A 25226-nucleotide genomic window follows, 5' to 3' on the forward strand; every position below is an offset into this window, starting at 1 on the left:
GGATTAGATCCTTCATGCCTCCTGTTCCAAAACACCCATGGAGATAAGAAGTTACCCTTTTTGAAAATGCAGCCTTGGAAGACCTTTAAATCCCCTAACTAAATTTTTATCTTGCTATTTTCCCCAAAGCACCATGTACAGCATTGTCTCTGCACTGCAGCTTGAAAGGAACAATTCCCTGCGGATGCAGGCGCCCGCAGCCAGGAATATCTGCTCCGGGATGCTTTGGCAGGGATATCACAGCATGGGCCATAAGGCAAGTGCATATACAGGTATGTATGAAATGTGTATGTCCACGTAGGAGCTGCACACAGGCAGGTGCAGGCAGGGAGTGCCAGTGCTGGATAATGAGCACGAGCTGCTCCCGAGTGTGAGAATGAGCAATGAGCATCTCTGCTGGAAGCAAAATCAGGAACTTGGGTGAGCTTTGCTACTTAGACAACAAATCACTGGGTGTGCTCGAGGGTTCATTTTTCATTGGGAAACACCAGTGAAATGAGTACTTTGCTGCTTATCTCTTTATTGCTTATCAGTGCTTCTTTGCCCTTCATTTCTTGGAAAAGGCATGGTGCTTAAATGGGTTGAAGGGTGGATGCTGTGAAAGAACTAAGCCACCTCTTTAATCCCAGAGGCTTCATCAAGGGTTCATTTTGCTCTCCGGGAAAATCTCTGTCTTCCCAGATCACTCACCTCCCTCTCTCCACCATCCATCTAGGTTGCTTCGTTTGTATCTGAAGTCATGCTTGCCATCCTTTGAAGAGGTAGTCTCCTCTAAAAAATCAATAGTTAACATTGTCTTTAAATAGTCTGACATTTACCTTTACTGCAGTTTTCATTTCTTTCTGGGATTGCTCAGACATTTGTATTACCAGTGTACATTCCTTATTTCTCTGCCTGTAGCCACGGACCAGGAGCTTTGCAGGGATGGCAATCCTGGTGGTGTAGCTCCCAGCCACAAATAAGGAGACTTTTGCAAGATAATTGAGACGACTGGAGCTTGCTAATAGAACCCTCTTTAATATATGGAAGACATCAACTGAGAATAATTACAAGCAAAAGGGTATCATAAATCCCTGAAGAAAATACAATGCTGAATGCAGTTTTCCCAACAAGCAAATTTGAATGCTAGCCCAAAGGTCAAAATAAAAGACTGTGAGCTTTAACCTCCTGAGCCATCCACCTTTCCTTTGGCTCTTGTCAGGAACCTGTCTGGGGGTTCATTTAGAAAGCTGCCTGCTCAGAGCAGGGCCATTTGCAATCTGGGAAAGTTAAGCAAATTAGCAGAATTATTAGGTAAGAGGCAATTCTCCACAGCCTGCAAAGCAACTGCTTGTTAAATTGGTTCACACGGGAGAATTGCACTGATCGAATGATGGTTGCAGTGTTTGCAGAGGGAAGGCTGTGCAGGCATTTCCTTTGAAATAACGCTGCTGTGCTCCAGCTAAAGAATTAAAAAAGGAGAGCTTGTGCAGATTCCCTGGCAAGCTGGGACAGACTCCCTGCGCAAATGCGCTGGAAGATCCCCTTGTCTTTTAAACATATTTCTTCTACCCAGTTCCTTCTGCAATAATAATAATAGTAATAATAATAATAATAATAATAATAATAATAAAACTAATAAAGAAGAAAAACCCAACCCCTTCAAACTATCTACTTCTAAAAATAGGGAGGGTTGCGGGAGAACTAATGCCACCAGAGCCCTGGAAGCAGGTGGCTCGATGCACCCGGTCCCCTCTGGGACTTGCAAGGACACCTGGGGTTTTGCAGCCTTGCTGTCCTGGGAAGATTTTGGGAATGTGGCTTTCAGCAGCAGAAACAGAGTGCTCCAAGAAGCCAAGGAGATGGTGTCTCACCCATGGTTTCTGATCTGTCAGTCTCATTTTTATATAGTCTTTGGCTATTGATTTGATATTTTTATACCTTATGTAGTGCACTTAGTACAGGAAAAAATGGATTCACCAAGTAAATGTGCTTTATTAGCAGGTCTCTGATGGAAAATTATGTCAGTTTTCCATTTAAAAGATGCATCAGATTAATTCACTCATGAATCAATCTGTCTATGCTTGAAAATCTACTCACACCCCACATTAAATCGTCCGGTGTGACACTGCAGGCTGGAGATCACAATGGAAGTTTTAAAATGATGAAAAGGTATTACTGTGAAGTTTATAGCACTTCCAAGGCAGCTGGGAATGAAAAGCTCATCCCCAAAATGAAGTGAGAGTGTTACACCAGGCTTAGCTCCAGCTTCCCTCGCAGGAGAGGAAGCTACATCAGTTAAAGTTTGGTGATTTTTTTTTCTTTTTTTTTTTCCTTTCTTTTTTTGTTTCTTTCTATGCCCGACGGATGTCCCAGCTCAAAGGGTCATCCCAGGTTTTGTTCTTCACAGGCTTTTTTTGTCTCACAGGGCCATGCTCCTCACCCTGGAAAGATGGATTATGCCTGTACTTTCCAGGTGATCCACAAAAGGGGGATAGAATTTAATTCCTTTCCCTGTGCTGAGTAGAGGCTGCAGGATCATTCATTATTTGTTCCTGAGTGAGTGCTGCATAGGGCCACCTCTTACCCCTGGCAGGATATCAGCTCCTGGCTGGACACTGGAATATTTGGGAAACAGTTTCAAATCTCTCCCTCTCTCACTCTTTCCCCACTCCTGTCCTATGCAGGAGAAAGCAGAAATCACCTGTCAGACATTGCGCAAAATGATTTATAGGAGGGGAGGACAGGAAAAGCTAGAGGCAGATTTTATCAGAGATGCTAAAAGATGTGAAATAACTGTCCCACGTGGACTTGGAAAAGAAGCCCTTGGTGTTGAGTTTCTTCAAGAGAAAGACTGGCCATGCTGTGCCCCATCACTCGGTTACTGAGCTCCTTGTAGCCCCCCTGTAGCAGATGCTGCTTCTGTGCTCAGCCCCAGCTCTGTGGTGCAATTCCACTTTTCAGCCCCGGGGCTACATGAAGCATCTCAGTGTTTATTTTTGGTGTTGTAGAATAAAAGACAAGCACTCAGAGCCAGCTGAGATCCCTGGGTGCACATTGGTAGCACAAGCATAAGGTAAGAGCAGTTGAACATGAAAATAGGGAGTCTCTCTTGGAATCATTCAGGTTGGAAAAGACCCCTAAGATCATCGAGTCCAACCATTAAATCCATATCCAATCCAGGCAGGCCAATTGCATAGATAATTTACGTGGAGCAGCCACAAGCTATTTTCCATTGTCCCTCTCCTTGCTGAATACCCCAAAATGAGGGATTTTTTTCCTTGTGAGGAAATGAAGGACGGATCCACACCCCAGGCTGGGTGCTACTACAGCTCAGCCCTGCTGCAGGAGCTGAGGTAATGCGTGGAGCCGCCAGGCTGCTACACGCGGCCACGCGGCTGCTGTCTGGCCACGTCAGACACAAAGGGAAGGACGTCTGCTCCAACCTCAGCCAAAAAAGGGCACGTGGACATGGTTCATCTCCTGCTGCAAACAGCTCAGGCTGTGCAGGCAGGCACCGTCTTGCAGCTCACCAGGAAGGGCGGCGGAGGAGCAACCTGCACAAAGTAGCTGAGGGATCCTTCCTCTGCTCTTGCTTGAGTGTGCAGGAGATACCATCATCCAACCCCTTCTTCCTTTGGAAAACGTGTGCAGCACATCCTGCTGTTTGTGTTAATCCAAACCAAAGTCCTACGGCTATGATACATGTGATTATGGCAGTCATTTTTAATTAGGGATTGTGTCAATGTATTGACATTTTTATCGCTTTTGGGGGAAGTAGAGGATATTTTCCTGCAGGTGAACTCCTCTCTTCATGGTTGTCTATCCCTCCAGCTGCACTGCTCGCTTATTAAAAAAATGCAGTGTTATTAGGCCCATTCTCTGTGCAAGTTAATTAAGCAACTTACACAACACCAAATCCAAGAAATGCAGAATTCAAATTACCTCCATCCTATGGCAAGATTTATAACCTGATTTCAAGTGCAATATTTATCATTAACAGAAGCCCTGGCAGATTTGGGAAACAGTGTGATGAAGAGAATGCATTCAATGTCTTGCTGGGAAGTGGAGTTAGACTGGAATGGCTCAAGACACTCATTGCCTGCAGTGATCAACACCCCCCAGAAGATATTGTTCACCCAGAAAGAAAAGGGAAGGCAGATCATCACATTTATTGGTCATAGCTTTTCAAGAGTCAGTAAAAACCTACTGGAAAAGGCATGGTTAGTAGCAGGAATAGATATTTTTTATCTATCTCAAAAATACTTTCGGCTCAACAGCTTTATATAACACCAAGATCTGACTTCTGCCTGATACGTCAGGATGAATCTTCCTTCTAGATGATGGTCCTGGCGTAGATGGTGCTCACATTGTACAGTTTTTAATGTCTTTAACCATCTTTAGCTTTGTATCCTGATAGCCCCTTCAGGCTATATGTCAATGCCATCTGGGAGGAAAAGAAGAGACTTCTGCTCGCTCGCCCCTGTAACGCAGATCTCTTAACTAAAATTGTTCTTCCATCACTTGACAAACTGTCAGCACAGAACAATTATCTGCCTGTTGGCTTCCTTGTCCTTTCTTTTCTCCCCTCTCAGAAAAAAAAAAATAAAAGAAAAACAGGTGAAGGAAAAGGATGCTCAGAAAAAATCTCCATGGACAGAATCCAGCTGATTTGATCACACCACCTAAGACACTTGAAGATATAGCAAATGCAGAAGTGAGTCCCTTCTTTGCCACCTCTTTTGCCACATCCTCTTCCTATGCTTGACTGGTGAATGCTTTTAGGTCTTTGGGACAGAGAACGTGCCTGTTTTTGTCTGTCTTAAGTCCTGCACAAATATGGATATTAGAGTATTAGTGTATTTAGGCTGATGTGTTCAACAGCTCTAGATTATGAATTGCTCCTCAAAATAACGTTTGCATTCGCCGACAAAGGTCTTTATTACAGAAGAGGGTCAAGCAAAAAGGATTATTCTTGCTAATTATTTGCTGTTATTTAATATTTGCACAAAAGGTTTGCAGGAGTGAGTCCTCAGGATTGCCTTGTTTGAGAAGCTAATAGGGTTTCCAGGAAACCAGCAGTGTCTGGTGAGCCATCAGAAGCAGCCTCTTAGAAGATATGGGAAACAATTAGATTTGATGTAGTTAAGGATGGTTGGCTAAAGGTTTCTAATGACTTAGCCAGGAGTTTTTCCTGGGGTTTTCAAAGCCAGTGGTAAGACTTCCCCTCAGAACTGTGCTTTATGGGAAATCGACTAAAGCAGATCCCATTTTCAGACCATGGATGGGTTCAGGATCTGGGCAGCTCCCAGCTGCAAAGGGCAGATATCAGCGAGCTCAGTTTGCTCCAAACCCTGCTGTTGTCTCAGGAAGGGTTTGTGAGTGAGCAGAGCTGAAACACAAATTGTTGGGAAGGAGACGTACAATTTTTTGGCCCATGCCTTACATTTGTCCCTACACATTATCAGTCTCTAGAGAGCTCTTCTGAACTCTACCTGCTGCCTTCTGCTTGGGCCTCATATTTCCTTGACTAGACCTTAATGGCTGTATTGTTATAGAAATTCCGTGCTAAGTGAACTGAATTTCTCATTCCATAAAGATATAATTAGGCAATAAAAACACAGCCAGAAATCTTCAAGCATGGGTGCCTGAAGGTGGGATCCACATTTATGCATTTAAATGCACGGCCCAACTTTTGGGATCCCTGTGTATTCATACCTTCTCTTGCTTCCAGAGAACTGGAAGCTTCCCTGCTATTCAAGGTGGCTTTGAGGGTACCACACTTCTTTAAGGAACGAATGTTTTCATTTACATTCCCTGGTTTTGTTCAAGTTGCAATGCCTCCAGCTTCCCTATTTGACATTTTTTAGCAACTTAATTATCATTACCAAGGAAGAATATTAATAATGGTGTTGTTTACATTGGATTCAGCCCTGGGGAACAAGGGAAAATAACCCAGATTGTGGGAGCAGGCGGGAGGAGCATGGTATTTTGGAAACCCAGGCCACAACCTGCTGGAAGCATCTGTTTCTACTCAACCTTTTCCTCTAGAGTCTCAACATCATTCACAGCTCAGGCTGCCAGCAATTAGGGACTTGTGCTGAGGATTCCCCTTCCCTTGTGCTTTCATCCCAAGGATGTTCAGGAATCTCAGGACTGGCAGCGACAGCACTGAGGTGGTTTGCTTGGACAGTCATTCCTGCCTCAGCAGATGCCTTTGCTTGATGCTTCTGAGATGGGAATTAGGAACTGGGATTGAGTAGTGTTCAGAAACCAGCACGGATAACTACAAAGCAATTAATCATCCAGGACAGATAAGGTGTCAAGAGGTGACTCAGAGCTACAGAACTAGTGGCCATTTGGCTCTTTTGCCAAGGGCAGAGCTGTGCTGTGAGACTTCAACTGTAAAGCAACAAGCACCCTCACTACCCACGGCATCACACTGGCTCCATGCTAATGCAGGGATTTGTTGGAGCTGCTCCTTTTCCTCTGTTTGCAGGCACAAATGTCAGCAAGTGCATTTTGCATTTGCTCGAGTCTCTTCTATCAGGCCAGGTCAAAGCCCTTTTGGGTGCATTGTTGGCTGTTTGGAACGATGCTGCAGTTGTGAAGATAAATAAATTAAAAATAATAGAATGTCTAATTTCTTTTACATATTCCCAAGAAATCAGCTGGTGGCAAGAAGGAAAACATGTCTGATCTGATTGAAGTATATGGGGAGAAAAAACACATGTAGACTTCAGTAGGATATCGACATGGATGCTTAGGCACTGTTAAAGTACAGAAAAATGAGCCAGCAGGATTGAGTAAGCACTATTTTCCTTTTAGCTGAGGAAAGGCGCTCCTGCAGTAACATTGCTCCTCATGTCTTTGCCTTTTAAATACCCAGTGACATAAATATTAGATGCATGTTAAGGCTCAGATCCATCAAACAACTCCTTATCTTGAAGCACACGAATACTCTTGGCCCTAGTAAGAACACTTAAACGGTACCTAAAGGACCAGGATGTGAAATGAAGTAAACCTAATTTCTAGCGTGTGAAAAGAGACAAATCTCTGCACACTCTCATGCCAGGGGTTAACTTGGGCCAGGTGTTGTTAAGAAGTAAAGACATGAATAATCTCCCATCAGACTTTTGCATCCAAATGGCTCATTAAAGCGGCAATATTCATAGCTTGTGAGAGTCCTATAGATTTACGATGGCTAGGAAAGGATGACGCCCAGCTTACTTTCCCACCAATCATTATTACATGGGAAAGTGAGTGATTTTCTTTAACTCCATTAGCATAACATTAGTGCTTATAAGGACCAGACCGGGGTAGAGACTTTACAAGTCTTTTAGGTCAACAAAGTCAAACAGGAAACTCTTTTTTTAGGAGCACAGCTTTTATCTCATTGACAAAAAAATATTGTTGGCTAGTGCAGACCGTGGATACTTGCAGTTTGGGGTAGTGAGGAAGCAGTTGGTATTCCCAACTCCTTCCCAGCTCTGGCAGCCCTGTGACAGCCCATTTCTTCACTAGAGCTGTTGAAGGAGCAGCTCGGCACGTGGTACAAAACACAAGGAGGGAACTTCAGATCAAAACCTTTATTCTTCCTTGCAGCAGATGAAACGCCGAGGCACAGGGCTCCTGGGTGGGCATGAGCAAACACATATGAAAATGCAAGCACTTGCAGTGGGAATACACTGGGTTACAGCTGAGATCAATGGAGGAAGGTGATAGGGATTATCAATCTTGAGTGGTCTCCGTTAGGCAGAATTGACTGGCAACCACATAATGACTCAGGCTCAGCCCACCAGTTTAGAGCCCGAGTGATAGATCTGTAGATGCCAATCATCATGATTTCCTTATCAGCAGTGTTCACGTGGCCATTTGTCTTCTACCTGAGCCGCCCTGGTCGGGTTCAAGTGTTTCATCCTCCAAGGTGCGTCTGAGAGATCAATGCACAGCTACAGCTGGTTGAAGGGGACCAAATCCATTGAACAGTTGATTTGGTTCCATTTTACCAGCTTTAGCAAAGCATTTGGCCCCATGGGCTGTGGCAGCAGAGAAGAGAATTCCTCGGGGTCTTTTCTTTCCCAGCTGCCTGGACCTCTTCTGAGCTTGCTGCCTGATGCCGCACTGGTTCAAATGGCTTCACTTTCAGGCAGTCAGGATTTATTTAAGCTTCTTAGAGGCTACGGCTGAAGAGCGGGTCTGAATTAAAGAGGCAGGTTGAACAGCAGTGGAATAGTCTGCAGCAGTAACCATCAGCCTGAAGCATTTTAAAACCTGATATTTGGCTCTGTTTTGAGACCCACGCTGCTACAACAGTGTGACATAAGTAAAGGCTATTGTTTTCCTCCAGATGTTTTAATTATCACCTCCTGCCTCCTTCCTTTCAGTGTTTTATCGTGTGCTGTCCTACTCCATGCCCTGTGTTTCAGTGTCTGAAGTGACATCCAACACGTAGCAGCAGAGGTGTCGTTTGCTACAACCAGCCCAGCCCACAGCCAAGGAACTTGGGCTGCAGAACTCTTCTCCCCTCAGGGCTCTCCTTGAAAAATGGGAGGGAAAAGGCTGGAACACCTGAAATATTTTTTTAGAGGTTAGCAAACTTTGTTTCCCTACTGTGAAGCCTCCTGTGTTTTCTCATCTGGCATTAAAATCAGCATGTTCAGGAGGTTTAAGACCTGCTCAGGCAATGGTTGTATTTGCCATCACCAGAAACCAACAGGAAATTGGTGGAAAGGAAACAAAAGGGAGGAGGTAATGAAAGAAAAAAAAAGGCTTTTCTTTCTTGCAATCTCATAATCTGGCAATTTGTCCCCAAATGGGGAAAACAAGTCCCTGCTACACCACTACTGTTCAAGTCGCTCCTGTGATGGTTCACATCTCAGCACTGGGGTGTTGATATCTCCTGGAGAGCCCTGCAGCATGAACACCCCATGGCTAAAAATAACGCGGTAAATCAAATTTAAAAATCACAGCAGCTCCAATCATTTCTGCAGTGGGAGCCAATAAAGTCAGGCCTTTCCTTCTTAACCCGGAGCCACGCGCAGACATCGCACATTGCCATGTGCATAACCTATTTAAAGAATTTATATGCGTCATAAGGCAAAGGTGACTTTTCCCCCCTCTCCCTCACAGCCCACCGTGCTGCAAGACGAAACCAGGGAAAAGCACCTGTGCTTGGAACCTCTGCACGCAGAAATATTGCAAGCGGGCCAGCATTTTATCTCCCAAAGAATTACAGGCTTCGCATTGTCACGGTAAGCACTGCAGATCACTTAACTGCCCAAACCCGTTACTCTAAGCTGCCTATAAATAAATGGAGAGAGAGATGGAGAGAGAAAGGGAGAGAGAATAGCTTTTTAAAAAGAGCTCAACAATTAATTTAATCAAGTTATCTCTAGGTACCTTTTCAAGAGACAATCAAGCCAAGGAACTAAAAGGAAGCTTAGACAGTGAAGACCTGGAAGTATTAAATTCATCCTTTGGTGACTTACGGGAGACAAAGGAAAGCAATCATTTACTGGTGGTTGGGTAGAGGTGGAAGTGCCATTAGCAACTGAGGCTATACTGAGCTAAACCCTGATGGACACATGGATTTTGGGACAGAGTGCACCAAACTGCCTGAGCATCACCACCTCAAACACACTCTGCTCCCAGGTACATGTGCTCTGTCCCAGCCCTGTTGATTTGGGGTCAGTCCTTTGAAAGCAGCGCTGTGGGAGAAAGGTGTGGGGTTACACTGAGCATCTTCTGCTGGGGACCAGAGCTGTCCCCACTCCCTCCTGCTTTGCTTTCGGGGAGTGCCTTGGAACATATTTGAAATCAATGTGAGTCGGCATGGATGTTCTATAACATTTTGTTTAAATTCTCTGCAGTGAGTTATGGGTAAGGTTTTCCTTTTTAGAAAATTAGGTTTTCTCTTCTGGATGCCATTAATCAAAACTAATGATGTCTCTCTGGTGGTGAGGCTTTCCCAGCAGCTGAGAAAGAGCAGCCCACGTTATAAAGCTGGAGAGGGCTGCAACCCACAGGGATTTGTAGCATCCCAGCAGGGAGGGTCCAGGTCTCTGCCAGCCCAGGCACTGCCAGGCTGGGCTCTGGGGCTGTACCAGCCACCCAAGCAAGATGGATTACAGATGTGGTCAGAGGTCGGAGCTCTGCTGAAGCCCCTGATCTCTCCAGCGAGGCAGTGCTCATTCCCAAATGCCTGTGGGCCCCCACTCCTGTGAAACAGGATGGACAGGCTTCACCTCTGCCTGCTGAGCACTGCCAGGCTCAACAGGCAGGATCTGGCAGGAGAGTTTGCCAATCCTACATTGGGATTGGTGTTGCTCTCCCTTCCTGCCTGTGCAAGTGCAGCCGGCAACAGCACCCCAAACCAGGCCTGAAACCTCAACCACCCAACACCACCACGTTTGGGCTTGTGTCCAAAGTGAAGTCAGGTCCAATCATCTCCTCATGAAATTGGGTCTTGCATTGGAAAGGTGTGGAAGGAACAGGTGCTGGTGCCTCCCTGTCATCCTGAGCTGGGCAAAGCCTACAGGCGCTGTGGGATGGCACTGGAGAGCCATGGGCACGCTGAGTGAGAGCCAGGGGCTAGAGGTGGATCAAAGCCAAAATAACAGAACAAACACATGATGGCTTTTCCCTCTCTGGCCACCCTTGCATGGTGCCTGTGCCTGGCAGTGCTGTCCATGATTATATCCAGGAAAACGGGCAAAAGCCCCCAGGGCTGTGGCAAGTAGGATCAGTAGTACCCAACATAAGAGAATCTCCTCTATTGCAGATCTTTCCTCTTCAGCCTCAATATTCTAATAAAGACACGTTATAGACAGTACAGAAAAGCCAAAGAATTTATCAGCATTTGTCGATATTCCTAATGAAGCAGAAGATTCAACATGCAATAGAATTAGCCTACAACAAACCCTTGCATGGGGCCCATCCTTCTGAGTCCAGAAATCTCCTGCTATTCCAGTCCAATACACTTTTGAGAAATGAGCAGCCCTCCAAGCCATTATCGTTATAAGCTAAAAGGCCAAATGAGACAAAGTACTGTTGCTCTTCATCTGAATAAACAAATCATTTTTAGATCAAATGCATGAACAATTTATCATTCTAAAATCCAATCAAAAGGAAAAAACAACAATACAGAACATTGATTTCCTACAGCTTTATCTTAATGAAGTGCACATTCCCTTTGTAATTAGCTTTGGAAGGATTTTTTTTTTCCCCTTTCCCCAAGCTAATGTGTTATTTGATTTCCATCCAAACATTACTAAATTGGAGGAAATTTCCTCAAAATGAAGTGGCTTTTGATAATACAGGAAAATGTCTACTCTCTTGCATTGCTATTTTTTCCCCCAAACAGCCATACTTATACTGCAGATGATTCAACTTTATTGCATGGTGTCTTTGCAAGGATGTTTAAATCAATGCCACAGTCGCAGGGTTCTGCCCAATGTGCCATTTGTAAACCAGAAAACACAAGCTCACTGCTTTTATCCTTTTCCTTACAGACATCAAATATTAATTGAACTTATATTATTACAGGGAAAAAGTAGACTGTGTTTTATCAACATTTCTAAAATTAAAGATGTTCAACCCAAAAAGTAGACTCCAGACAAGGCTCAAGAGCCTTCTGCTTGGATTTTATTTGACTTAATTAAAAAGCATTCAGTTCCTTTGTGCACTAAAGCAGTTGCTGACATCGCAGTAGCCACTCAGTCTTTCAGACCAAAACTATTACCTGAACTTAATAAAGTGTCTATTTAATTTATACACCCTCATGAACTCACCTGTCTTCAACAAACACAACGTGCTAATTGCTAATGAGCAGCGAAGGCAGCAACTTGACAGCAAACTCACCAGCACCCTGGGATAACTTGGCTGCCCCAAAACATTATTTCCATCTCCTTTAATCTGCCTTCTCCACCATTATTGCTGTTATCCAACATCCCTGAGCCAGTGATCCCTGTGTACTGCTGGAAATGCTCTTTGCCAGGCCAGCTCTCCCTTCCTCCCCTAAATCTCTCCTTTAAATCTTTTCTTCTTTAAATGGTGCTGACCAGAGGACTGTTGCTTTCACCCTGCTTCAGTGAGTACTTGCTGAAATGAAATAGCTAATTTGATCGTCTGGTTTTATTTGGGTGTATTGCCAAGGTACGCAGCAATACCTAGGACAGGGAATAAAGTTCCAAACCCTACGGTTATCACCTTATTCCTTAGTTATACAGAGCATCTAAAGTAACTTTATCTCTGTCTCAACCCAAATTTTGGTCCTAGGCCTCTTGTCAAAATAACAGTCCCGTTTCAAGCACAGACCTGCTCTGTTCTGACAATGCAGAGAATCGTTACCTGGAGGGAGCTGGCTCCATGTGGGATCAAGATGGTCCCTCCAAAGCTGTTTTTCCAAAGACTCTGAGCAGGTCTCTGGGAGCTGCACCTCCTGAAACCAGCCATGGAAATAGTTGTGGAATTGGATTTTTTTGTTTTGCTACTCATACTCTCAAAAGAGAACAAAGCCATTCCCTAATACAGTTTGTGCATTTTATGGACCTAACAATTAAACAGGTTTTAAAACATGTGCTGACTGCATAATCCCATACAGGGGAGTGCACTCAGCGTTTTTAAATAACAACTGATAGGAGATACCACTTAATAGTACAAAACACCAGCAGTCCCGTTAAAATCAATAGAAAATTAGATACTATGAAAATGCAATATGTGTCCAATTAGTTATAATTGGAGCAAATGGTGATGCAGATAAACTCCTGGAGGCAGATGGATTTGTCCAGAATGCTCCCTGCCGGCCGTGGGCATGGCGCAGGATGGGCCCTGGGGGGCTGTGCCATGCCCTGGGCAGGAGGGATGAGCCATCTCATAGAGGAATGTTAACTCTTGTCTAATTATGGAGCTGCTCCGAGCCGCCAGGACGGCTCTGGTGCACCACTGTGCCTGGTGAAAAACGATCGGCTGTCACACGGAAACCTCCCTGTTGGACTTGACAAATTATGCCAGCAAACCTGTTTAAGAACTAAAAAATCCTTGGACACGGTGACAGGCAGAGAAAGATGCTGTGTTATTTATTTATTTGCCCAGCAGAGTTTAAGAATTGTGGCTTAGTCCCGCCAATGCTCACTTTTTTCGCCCTGCCTGTCTGTTGTTATATCAGTTTAAACTCCTTCCCACCAATTATTTCTCAGGCTTCTTTCAACTTCTAAAAACTCAGCTGCACGGCAGGAACTAGGTTATGCAATTCTAACGCTTTATTTTTAACATCTTTGGTGCAACATATTGCCCTCCTCTTTGTTTCGTCTCATGACTAAAGAAAAAGAGCGAAGATCCCCTATTGCAGCAGCGTGAAGGGACATCCCCAACCAAACATCTCTCCAACCCCTTCCAGCCCTCACACTGGATGAAAACACATCACTTGCAGTACAGCAATTATTAATTTGCAGTGAATTTTTTCATATAAATACTATAAAGTAACAGTTATTTTACCAAAACTATTGGCTCAGAGCAAAGCAGCAATAACTTTCTCCAGGGTTCGTATTTTCTTATTTTAAATTAGTTATTCAAATCATTACAGACTTACGGCCACAAAGAAAAAAAAAATGCCTCATGTTTACCCAGACCTGGAACCTTTTTTGCATTACTGGACACAGTTACTTATACTGTTAAGGGAACTGTCTCTCAAGAAAGGGAAAAAAAATAGAAGTGGCAGCTTTTATTTGTTACGCTGACTCAGCCAAATGGTGGAACAAGAAACATTAAGCCCCAATCCATAACTTTTGTGGCCGCTCAAAGGATGTATTCTTCCTCGACACTGATAAAAGTTTAATATGTAGTTGCCCAGGTTTTTAATAAACTTGTCAACAAAAGAGCAAAGCAAATTGATGGGGACCTTCCCAGGAATAAATTCAGTTTCAAATAGGCCAAATGAGCGTGGAGGACAGGGAGGGGACGATGCACGGGTGACTTTTGCTGGGCTTTGCAAAAATGGCACAATAGATTTTAGCGGGTGCGTCTTATTGTCTCAAAGACAAGGCTTTAGGACAAAGCTGGCTTAATTTAAAGAAGGTAAAGTGGTGCAGCACAGCCCTGACACCGTGAGGGACAGAAGGGCCAAAGCCTGGGCATAAATACCCATCCCACCCTGCCTGCACATTCCAGTCCCCATCCCACAGCAGACCTGCTCAGGGACAAGCTGCCGTGTTGCTCCATGATTTTATCCCCAGTCTCCCACTGCGCACATTTCAGGACATCCCTTCCAGGTATCACCTGCACAGCCGCCTCCTCTGTTTGGCCAAACCTTCCCCACTCCCTGCTCCACCTTTCCCTTCAAATATTCAAGGGTGAGCTTAATTCAAGCACAGCACAGTCCTTCTCCTCTGGTCTTACAAAAGCTGTTTCACACTCCTGCAGTCCATACCTATTAGCCCCCTCACATTTAGGGACCAGTTACCCTACATCCACATGGCCATGAGCTCCAGGCACTGCCCACGTCCTGTCAGGTTGGGAGTGAAATCACAGCATGAGATTCATTACTTTCTGCTAGCTTCAATCAAGCTGGTGTCTTAAATTATTAAGACTTGGGGGTTTTTGTTAATTTGTTTACCCGAAGTAAACACAAATATTAAATCAGAGCTTCCAATAGTCTCGCTGCCAGGAAATTAACAAGCAAATTAACCCACAGCGTCCCAGAAGGGAACACCCGTCTTTTCATCTCATCAACTCCTTGTGACACTTTGCTTCCCGTGTCACCAACTCCTTCCTGACACCTTCCTTTGCTTGCACCAAACAGCTTGAAAAGCCAAAAGCCAAGTCCTGTGTCCAATGCCAGGTCACATCTCAGATTGGAAGCGCTGTCCCGGCCGTTGCGGTGAACTTTATTCTCCATTGCTCTTAGGTCACTGGATTCCTGCTCCTGTGGCTTTATCCGACTCCCCAAATGTCAGGCTTGACTTGTCTATGTAAGGTCTTTGCAGGGATGGCTCCTGTCCTTACAGCTGCTGGGTGACTTCTGCGGTTGGTGGTCACGAGTCCCACGCCTCCTGGCTGCCCAGATGCCACCTAATCCTGTCCCCCCCAGAAGGGCAGCTGAGAATGAGCACTATTTATAGCAGTTGTTCCCCAGTTCCCCCAGGCTCATCAGTCTGCCCAGGGCTTTTTTAGATAGAGGCACAGGTCCCAGCACAGGCCATATCTGGGCATGGTGAGGCATTTACAGGCACAGCTCTGTGCTTCAGGAGAAAAAAAAGGAAAAGGAAAAAAAAAAGGAAAACCCTGCATCTGTTGGAGATGTCAGTCGCCTGCTTCCCTTGAGCCTCCTGAGCACCACCAGCAACTGCTCCAACTGCTAAAACCTTTGACTATCAAATCTTGCTTTAGTCAAGACATATCTGTGTCTGAAAGCCTTCCTCTTGCACACAAGGGTGTCATCCACCAGCCCTGCTCCTCCGTACAGACCGTTCTGGAAAAATACACACTAACCCAGGGATGCACTCTGGTGCTGCTCACTCAGGGCAAACAAAAACTCCTTAACAGCATCACGGAGTGCTGCAGTGGTTGGGAGACAGCAGCCCACAGGCACACTGCTCCTCCTGTAGGTGCCCACCAAGGTGCTCAGGGCTGGGCATGTACAGCTGGTTCAGCCTGGCATAGCCCAACCTGCCCAGTGCTGGCAGAGTCACCCAGCAGTGATTGCAGCCACACTGGTGACCAGCAAGCAGCCCCACGGTGCCGGAGCACCCCACAGACCCCATTGCCCATCATCCTACTGGGATATCCCCCAGTCAGCCACGGCTCTGTGGAGTCCTGGTTGAGGTCCAGCCTCCACACCTCACACCTTGCACCTGCTCCAAGGTGTGGGGAACCCAGGTGAGTTTTTGCATGGCAACACGAGGGCAGAGGGGCACAGTCCAGGCAGGCTGTGCCATCTCCCCAAATACATGCAGGGCAGAACTGTGCAAGCCAACACCAAAGCAGGGAAGTCCTTGCAAACCCAGAACAATCTTGGCCTCAGGTCGTTGCACCAACCTGCCTTGGCCACCTCCACCTTCAGCCTCGCAGTGCAAACACAGCTTCAACAACTCCCCAGCGAGCACCTACTTTGCCTCAGAGGGAAACTGAGGCAGGCGAGCTACACAACTTGTCTGCAAGCCCAGTGAGCCAGCAGTGGAGCTCATGCTCTCTCTTGGCTCCCGTCCTTGGAACACTGGGCTGCTCTCAGCATGACCCCCTGCATCCCAGTGGGAATGCAGCTCTCAGCATCACTGCCTGCTTGGCTGAGGTCAAGAGCAACTTCAGCATCAAGCGGTGAACATTTAACCCAGCGTCTTCTCTGGGAGGCACCCGCCAGTGCGGCACTGAAATCAGCCCTGGGCTTTCAGAGAGGGATCCGAGCTGAGGAGCGAGGATATTTCTCTTGCTAGGAACACACCACCCCCTCGCCCACAGTCACTGCTAAGTGCAAGATGTGGTGAAAGTCTTTAAAAATAGATATATTCCCAAGCAATTCATGCCGCTTGCATCTGGCAGGGCAAACCTAGCATGGAAGCTCTTTCTACTGACTAAAAAGGATTTGTTAGCAGCTCAAGGCTCGTGCAACCTTGACTCTCTCCTCCTCTCTTCAGGGCCTTCTCTTGTTCTTGGCCTAAACCAGTCCTGGGAAACACAAGGGAAGCCCTGCCCAGCTAGGCTGGTGTCAAAGGCAGGGAAAGATACTGCAGTGCAGTGCTGATCTCTTCTGCAATCGGACGTGCAGACTAGCCTGAGTGCTGAGTCAGCACAATTTCTTTTTTGATTGGTTGATCTGAGTAACATATTTTCAATGTATGCTAAAGGGGCAGTAATTAATACCTTTTCCCCCTTTCCCCACTTTCCCAAACCGCTTCGAATCGAATGCACAAATCTCACCCCCAAAGTCACTCTCTGGTCCTAAATATTCTGAGGCTCTTTCATTTTTAATTTAGGGCATTAAAAAAAAGAAATTTGCAATCTAAGCGATGCTCACTTTGATCGACTTGTGCTGCTGCAGCTAAAATATCTGTCCTGCAGGTCAATCTAATCATGCTTAATAGCAGTTTATTCTTCAACGCAACATTTTTCACGTTGGGTCGACAGTTTTAAATGAGATTGCTGATGCACCCCTTTACTAATGCTTTTACCAGGGCCAGCACATCCCTTGAAATACTTGTGCAATAAAATGCTTTATTGCTCTTGATGAATGCACTATTAAACTTGAATTGCAAACATGCCCCCCCCCTTTATTAAAAAAAAAAATTGAGGTGCTAGAATTTATGGGACCACCTGTCTTCCAACATTAAGTAATAGTAACAACTGTAATAATGGATCATCAATGTAACAAGCACACAAAAGTACAGAAAAAAGAAAAACCCGCCAGGGAAAACCGCATGGCACAAATTTGTCCCTGTGCTCTCGTGTGCACGTGCGAAATATCCATCTTATACCTGCCGGTAGTTCCGCTTACATGCGGGGAATTCATCTCCAGAACGGCTGGATTTTGTGAGGCATAGAATAGAAAAATTTAACTAATTTGGTCCACTGGATTTATGGCTTTTACAATTCTCAGAGCTCCTGTTTCCGTGCCTGGCGCTGCACAGTCCTCGGCTCGCAGGATGGATGGGTGCACCTGAGCATCCCAGCGCTGCGGGTCCAGCACGGATGCTCCTTGTATCACACCCACCACAGCACTCAAGGTCAGGAGATGCCCACCAGTTCATAAAAAGTTTAAGAGAAGTGGCTCTAATTTAGCTGTAAAATAGAGCGGGCAATGTAACGGCTGCAGTTTTCATCCAAAGAGGTGTAAAAGGGATGAAGAGCTGCCATGGAGCAGAAGAACGGTACAAAGTGGTTGGCAAAGGCCTGCAGCCATCACCTGCTTCCATTGGTGTCAACATCAAGGCTACCATGGCTCTTGGGGGGCCACATCCACCCCATTTCATTTTTAACATCGCCCAAGCCCAGGTGACGCCGTCCATGGCAAAGCCTCCCCTGCCACCTCCGCTGCCATGCTGCGAGACAGCGCTCAGAATTATAGCTTTGAAAATATTTACATAAAAAATAAATCTGAGCACTTAGCGACTTCCTAAAGTTAGCAATTCCATGTGATTAACAAGCGTATTAATTCAGAGAGGCGGGGGGAAGGAGATAAAAATTGCATTACAAATGCAGGTATCTGCTGTAAATCAAACCGTGAACACCTTTGCAAGAGCAACGTGCAGCGGCACGGGGGTTTTAGTGCTGAGAAGGGGAAGGAAACAGAGAGAGAGGGGAAGAAAAAAGAAAATTTAAAAAAAATAAAAAGAAAGTAGAAAAAAGATATAAAAAAGGAAACAAGAAAAAAAGAGAAAGAAAAAGGTAGAACAGGAAAGAAGGAAGGAGAAGGAAAATGAGAAGTGGGACAAAGGGTCAGCAAGGAAAGGAGGGGAATTTCATATATAAATTATATATTAGATATAATGTTATGTTATATTCAGAATGGTGGGAATTGTCCTCATTTTTCATCCAGAAACTCAAGACAGCATTCCTGATTTACAAGGGAGCAGAACTGCAGCCCTGTGTGGAACCCGTGCCTTCCTGCTAGGGCTCAGCTCATTTCCCAGCATCCACCAGTTTCAAATTTAAATCTGACCCCAAAATGGGGCTGGACATCCACAGGAATGATCCCTGTGGGGTCATGTGAGCCAAGGATTGTCCTCAGGCAGGGTGGCTGCTGGTGGGGCTGAGCCCAGCGGTTGCTGCATCCCTGCGGCCGGGTCCTGAGGGACTGCACCGCATCCAGCCAGGAATGGCCTGGCTTTCCAGGGCCCAGCACAACCAGAGCATCCCAAAAATCAAACAGGATGATGTGCAAACCAGCCATCCTCCAACGCAAAACCCACCCTTCCCAAAGCCACCTGACAAAGAAAGCAAAGGCTCCTCCTCTGCTGGGAAGGGGCTTAGCACTGCCCACGCCTCCATCAGCCATGGTATTTAATTTAAACAACAACAACAACAAAAAGGCACCTCAATAAACCCCACAAATCCCATAGGTAGGAAATCTCCCCAACAGCCCAACCTGCCCTTTCTCACTCTCTACTCACGAGCACCTGCTTACAGTTCAATGCCCCTTGGCGTACCTGGAACAAGTGATGACTGTGCTCACCATGAATAGAGACGGATAAAGACTCTCCAAAATCCAAACTCAGAGCCTCACCTGTTTCCCATGCCTGGGGGAGGATGCTGCGATGGGAAAGACTTGATTAACCTCTGCATGACATGTCCTGGCACCACTCCTACCAAATGATGCCTGAGGAGCCCGCGAGCAAGGCGAAGATGGGGTTGCAATTGCAGGGAAATGACTCAAAAGCAAAATGTGCCCTCAAGCAGCCCCACAGAGATGGAAACCAGAGTTTGGGAAACTGGGGAGCAGCTTTTTGAGGAGTTCAGCTTTGCACGTCATTGCGACATCACAGAAATATGAAGAAATTTGGGGCTGAAAGCTTTAAACCCTTGGACGTGACTCCCACCTAGGCAGAACGTTAAACTTGTATTTAAACCGAATTTCCTTTATCTTGCCACATTATTGTAGGATTCTGGAAAAATAGCCAACTATTTTACATTGGAAAATGTTACAAAGGAAAAGGCTTCCAGAATTAAAAGATCTAATTTTCTTGTTTTCCTTTGGGAAAATAAGACCTCTATATTCAAGGCACTCCTCTGGCTTTAGCTGTGATCCGCTGACTCGATGGCTCACCACGCTGACAAGGAAGGTCTCCTTCTCACCAGTTTCAAGCACAAAAAGTTTAAATGTGGGAAAGATCCAAAAAGCGGAATTTGCACACTAATTTAAAGCTAAAACACTGCACACCCGGGCCACAACTGTTGTCTCCTTTTCCTCTCTCTTCTTCTCCCCCCACCCTCCATCTCCTTTTGTTGTTCCTAGATTTAAAGACCAGCCAGCTTTGTTTGCTATCTAGCCTTATTTTTGGGGTAAAAAGGGTCGATGGGGAAGCAGGAAGAGGGAGCGATTGGCCTGCATCCCTGTTAAAACCCAGGAGCGGACAGCCAGCTTTCCTCTGGCATCGCCTTTCAAAGCCCATGCCGCAGTCAGCATATTGAATATTTAATGTCCTGATGAGCATTTCCACCTGCTGACACAGGCAAAGTGACAGAACAATACACGCGCTGGAACAAGATCATCAATTGACTCCCCAGTCAGTCTGCCGGGTCAGGCAGTTAAAAAAAATAATAATATAAAATAATCTGTCTGTCTTTCTCCCCTGCCTTGCCCGGGGTCACACATTGCTCCTCTGAGAAGGATTCCCACCTGAAATACATACTTCTTTACATTCCATAGCTTGCCAGGTTCATATGGGCATATAAAGAAGTATGTCTCTCAAGCAGGTAGTTTCAATATGCGCATTTATATGGTCACAGGAGGAAAAATAACGCTGATTTACAATTTACATCCTGAGAGTGAGTTACGGCTCAGTTCAAACCAGCAGACTTTCCTCCTGCCCAGCCCATGTGCAGACAGACACACACCCCAGCTCCCAATCCTCACCCGTAATGCTGGGCTGTACCCTCGGCAGATGATGGATTTTGGGTCCTGGGAAGGGGAACTGCATAATTCACTGGACACAAAGCAGCAGAGTCCAGTAGCTGCCCTGGCAGGGGCTCTTTGAAACGTAAACGGCACAGGGTAAAAGCCAGCCTCCCACTCCACCTAAAAGTAGGTGTATCATTCTAAATCATAAACTTCTAGCATTTAAAAAAGAACAAAATGTGGTTTAGAGGAAAGCCTTTGCTGTATATGCATATAGGTTTCATTTCAGACAAAGCCATGTGGGAGAAAGTTAAATATGTATCAATTCCCAATTGCCTCCATCCTACAATTTGGAAACAAAAAGCCAATTTGTTTCCAGAAAGCCGAGAATCGAATGGCCAGCTACTGCTTTACAAACCACCACCGGGAAGGACTGCTCCATTCGCCAGAGTAAGAGAACTCATCAGACCCAGACACGCGATTGCTCTATCAGTAAGTAGAGATTAAAGCATAGGAAGAAGAAAGCATCTTACCTAGTGAATCCAATGATTTTTCCTCTGCTGGTCACTGGGAGCGAGACGCTACCCCACAGATAAGCAACCCTCAAAAGATAGCACATGCCTTTTGGCGAGTTCAGGGCATTAAAAATAAAAAAAATAATTAAAAATTGCTTCTAATAACTCATCCGGTTGAGCTCCACGCCAGCTAAGGGGCTTTGGGAAGACCTGCAGACATAAAAGGCAGCCAAAGCGAGGTGCTGGGAGCTCGGGCCAAAGTCTTGCCGAGTTCTTCCCGCAGCCCCCGTGGGCTGCGCGCCCTGGACGCCACCGCGCTGTGCCCCCGTGGGGCTCGGTCCCGCACGCAGCCCCGGCTCTGCCCCTCTCCCTCGCCTCCCTCGCAGCCGTGCTGAGCTTTAAAGCTCCCTGAACAATGTGGGCCGAGTGGCAGGGCTGCGCTCGCCGCCCGGGCTGAATGGGAGACTATAATGGGCAGGATTTAGGCAGGAGCGCGGCGGAGGTCACGCCGGGCGCTGCCTGCTCGCTCAGCAGGGCGGGCACGGTGCCTCCTCACCTGCGCCCGCCGCGGCCGCCGATCGATACCAATTTACAGGCAAATGTGCAATGGCTGCCTCCGTGTTAATGAATTTTACCGTTTCTCACAGTCTTCTAATGAACCCTTTAAAGAGGGTTTAAGTAAACTTAGCAAGTGGCAAACTAAGCACTTTGGAATACCTAATTGCATCGATGCTTCTCACTGCTTTTTAAAATATCACTGCCAGCTGGGGAGCAAGTATTTCCCTGCGCCCCATCGACTTCCAGCACCACTGAAAAGCAAAGGCCGCATGGAGCCCGGGTGTAAATCCTCTGTGCTCAGCCCCAACCCCCAAAATCGCTTCACACCCCTCAAGCAATACCCAGCACATGCCTGAGTCCTGGCTCTGTGCAGCTTCCCCCTCATTCCCTGAGTTTGTTGGCCCTTTTAACCATCATTATTTGTCTCATTTAAAGGCAAATTTCAACCTTTAGTTTGGATTAAGGGGAAGAGAGATGGAGCTGTGGCACTGGTGTAATGCATGACTGCAGTGAAATTAAAGCAAAGGGAGAGCTGAGGAGTGTGAGGGAAAGTCTGAGTGCTTCAGATTAAAAAAAAAACCCAAACAAACATACAAAAACAAAGTGTTGGTGGTGGGGTGTTGCACAGCCAAGCACTCCGTGGTATTGAATTTCCTTCAGACTGACAGCAGTAGGACAGCTACTGGACTTCTTGGGCTGTTAAACATCTGCACCTTTTACCCAACTTGATTTCTTCAAATGCGTTTGACATGGGCAGTCCTGAACAGTCCCCAGCTTCTGCAGACCAGCGGGACAGCAGCTGCCAGCCACCAAAAGCGAGCCCTGTGCAAGAGCTTTAAAAAAATGACCTTTTAAATCCTTACTAGAACGGAAGACAATGACACAACCACAGCAGCAGAATTGCTTTGAGGTTCTGGGTGGAATCTTATTCTTTCCAGGGTTGTGCCTTTTGGTGGAGGAGCAGACAAATGGCTGTGATGGTGTCTTTAATGTAACATCAGATGCACCCTGTGGATCCTATCCTCCGGCTACCACCAGGAGTGGAGTGATGGTGGGTGAACATCAGCCACTGTCCTCAACCCACTTGGGCTCGCTGAGCTCCTACACTTGCTCTTGGCAGAAAAACACGTGCAATAAAACTCTGGCTGTTCTGGAGAGAAAAATGGATGGAGAACTGGATCATGCAGAGGCCAAGGGGCAAATAAAAGGAGAGGCAAGAGCCTGAGGTGTTGCCTGAAGGCGAAAGGGGAAGAAGCGTGGTGAGAGGGATGGAAAGCAACATGCTGTATATTATATCCCTGCTCTGCCCCAGGCTCAAGGTGCTGCTCAGGTCCAAGTGGCAAAGTCAAACTGAAGCTGTGCAGCACAAACCTTTGGGGACTTTGAAGTCAGCCTCTGTGTAGGGCTGGGCACTGGAGAGGGAGACACCAGCAGGGCCGAGGTGGAGGCAGGCGCTCGTCCCAGCACAGCCCATGGCAGAGAGACTGGGCTCAGACCTTGGGAGCCACAGTCACAACCATCTGCTCGAGAGGAACCCAGCAATTAAACTGACAGCACAAATCACGGATTTCTGCCTATACAATTACACAGTGCACACTCCCTCCGGCACAGGCACACATATACCTGTATCCACACTCCACACAGCCTGGAGATGGGTTGTGTCTGGGTGATACATTACACCTGCTTGTATATAGCATTTATATACCTATGCATAAAGATGTGTATAAAATATCCATATGCATGCTATAAAAGGTACTTAAATCTACATGAGTGTGTGTGTGCACCACAGTATCCAGCTCACAGAACTGGTGTCTATATATTCATGTGATAGGTACCACCACTATCATATAAAATATAATGACCATAGTCAACTCTGAGTTGCAGAAGCAATAACAGTCAATTGATGCTACACTTCATGTAACCTGAATTCCAAACCCTTGCAGGGAAACCGAACTTCTCCGCCTCCCCATATTCTCTTTCTGATCGTCCACAAACCATGCGCCTGTAATTAATACTCATTTCTCGGCATTTTAACAGTTAATCACCACAGCATTGAGATCATTGCAAGTTAGGCTAAGTTTAACCACATTTCACCCTTTTGCTCTGCCTGGTATCAGCTCATAGCACTAGTTTGTTGCAAATAAATAAATAAAGCCCCAATCCCCCCAGGTGTCATTAGCCAGCCTGTGTCTGAATTAGGGATTTAAAGGCCGGTTTAACCTTGCAGAACGGTTGCATGTCAAAGTTCTAACATTTCAGTTCAGATTATTCTAGTGCACTGCTTGCTCTGCAGTTTGTTAGTGTGTTTTTTTTTTTTTTTTAATGCGGAGTATGCCACGGCAGAACAAAAAAAAAAAAAAAAAAAAAAAGAGGGGGGTGAGGTTTCCTAAGCAATCCACAGATTAAACACACATCCAGCACATCCCCACACAGACACACACACACACATACATTTGCCGGATACAGAAGCCCACATTTAAGTCCCCGGGTAAGTTGGATGGGCACTTAGTCCTGCATTGGCCAGGAAAAGTGTTTAAACCAAGCTGAGCTGGTAGCGGTTAAAGGCAAGGCAGGGAGCAGAAGAGAGGGGGGAGAAAAAAAAAAGAAGACATACCAGTTAGGAGCTTCTGTTGCAGCAGAGGACTCACCAGAGCACTAGCTGAAAGCTGAATCAGCTTTCGAGAGTTAGGGATGCATAGAGGAGGGTCATGGAATCACAAGGTAATAATGCGCTTCATGCTGCAGCCGTCAGCCTTCTCCTTATAGCCAATCTCTAATGCAGGAAGGGAACAGAGAGCAGGCCCAGGGATGGGATTAGTCCTCACTTGGAGAGAAAAAAAAAAAAATTAAAAAAAAAAAAAAAACACCAGGCAAACCCTCCCCTCCCACCCACCCTTACCTCGCCCCGCCGCCCAGCACCGCCACAACTCCATCCCTCCATCCCCGCTGCTGCACCGCATCGCAGCGCGGTGCCGCGGGGAGGCAGCGAGGCAGCGCGGTGCCGCGGGGGCTGCGCGGGGCGGGCGGGGAGCGCGCTCGGGCAGCGCCGCGGCCAGCCGGGGGTTAAGGAGCAGCCACCGTGCCCGCCCGGATTGCAGCACACCTTGATGCGAGAGGCTGCGCCGGCACAAGTGCCTGCGCCCCCCCCTTCCCTCCTCCTCCTCCTCCTTGTCACCCCCCCGGGGTCAGCCCGGGCTGGGGGTCAGGCTGCGGGGGATGCACACGGCTGGGGGGGCTGGCGGAGGGAGGGGGGAGCTCTGGTCAGGACGCGAGTCCACCTTTCCAGTGCTTATATACCCAACGAAGCATCCCAAACACGCACCCCCGGGCGCGCGGCCCCTGCTCCTGCTCTTCCCTCCCTGACCATATTTAGTCAACCACGGCAAAAAATAGCCCGTCAGCTGGAGCCTGCCGAGCAGGGCTTGGAGTTCAATCGCTCCTCGCAGCCCATTGACTACTGGTCCTGCAGGGTCCTGACTCTGCCTTTTTTTTCCCCTCTGCTATTTTTAGCTAGGCCAAATAAAGAGGGAGCTCATCTTACTACTCTGTGCCGGCCCGAGGTTTCACGGGGCCCTGGCTATGTTTGGTAAGCGCCAGCAGTGAGAGACACAGAGCGGAGACCTTGT

General features: G+C 46.6%; 1 long non-coding RNA gene across 5 annotated transcripts; it reads right to left on the reverse strand.

Moving 5' to 3' along the window:
* Nucleotides 1–4126: 4126 nt before the first annotated feature.
* Nucleotides 4127–24826, reverse strand: LOC109144324. Of its 5 annotated transcripts, none has more exons than XR_005603499.1 (5): nt 24704–24826; nt 24215–24373; nt 22972–23120; nt 21061–21148; nt 4127–7611 (listed from the first exon to the last, which is right to left on the reverse strand). It is a non-coding gene; the product is annotated as an uncharacterized LOC109144324 (long non-coding RNA). The 5 variants fall into 5 exon arrangements; XR_005603502.1 differs by having other exon boundaries at nt 24249–24424; XR_005603498.1 differs by having other exon boundaries at nt 24215–24424.
* Between the last annotated feature and the right edge of the window lie 400 nt (nt 24827–25226).

The sequence above is a fragment of the Corvus cornix genome, chromosome 20 (genome assembly GCF_000738735.6).
Source record: "Corvus cornix cornix isolate S_Up_H32 chromosome 20, ASM73873v5, whole genome shotgun sequence".
NCBI classification, from domain to species: domain Eukaryota; kingdom Metazoa; phylum Chordata; class Aves; order Passeriformes; family Corvidae; genus Corvus; species Corvus cornix.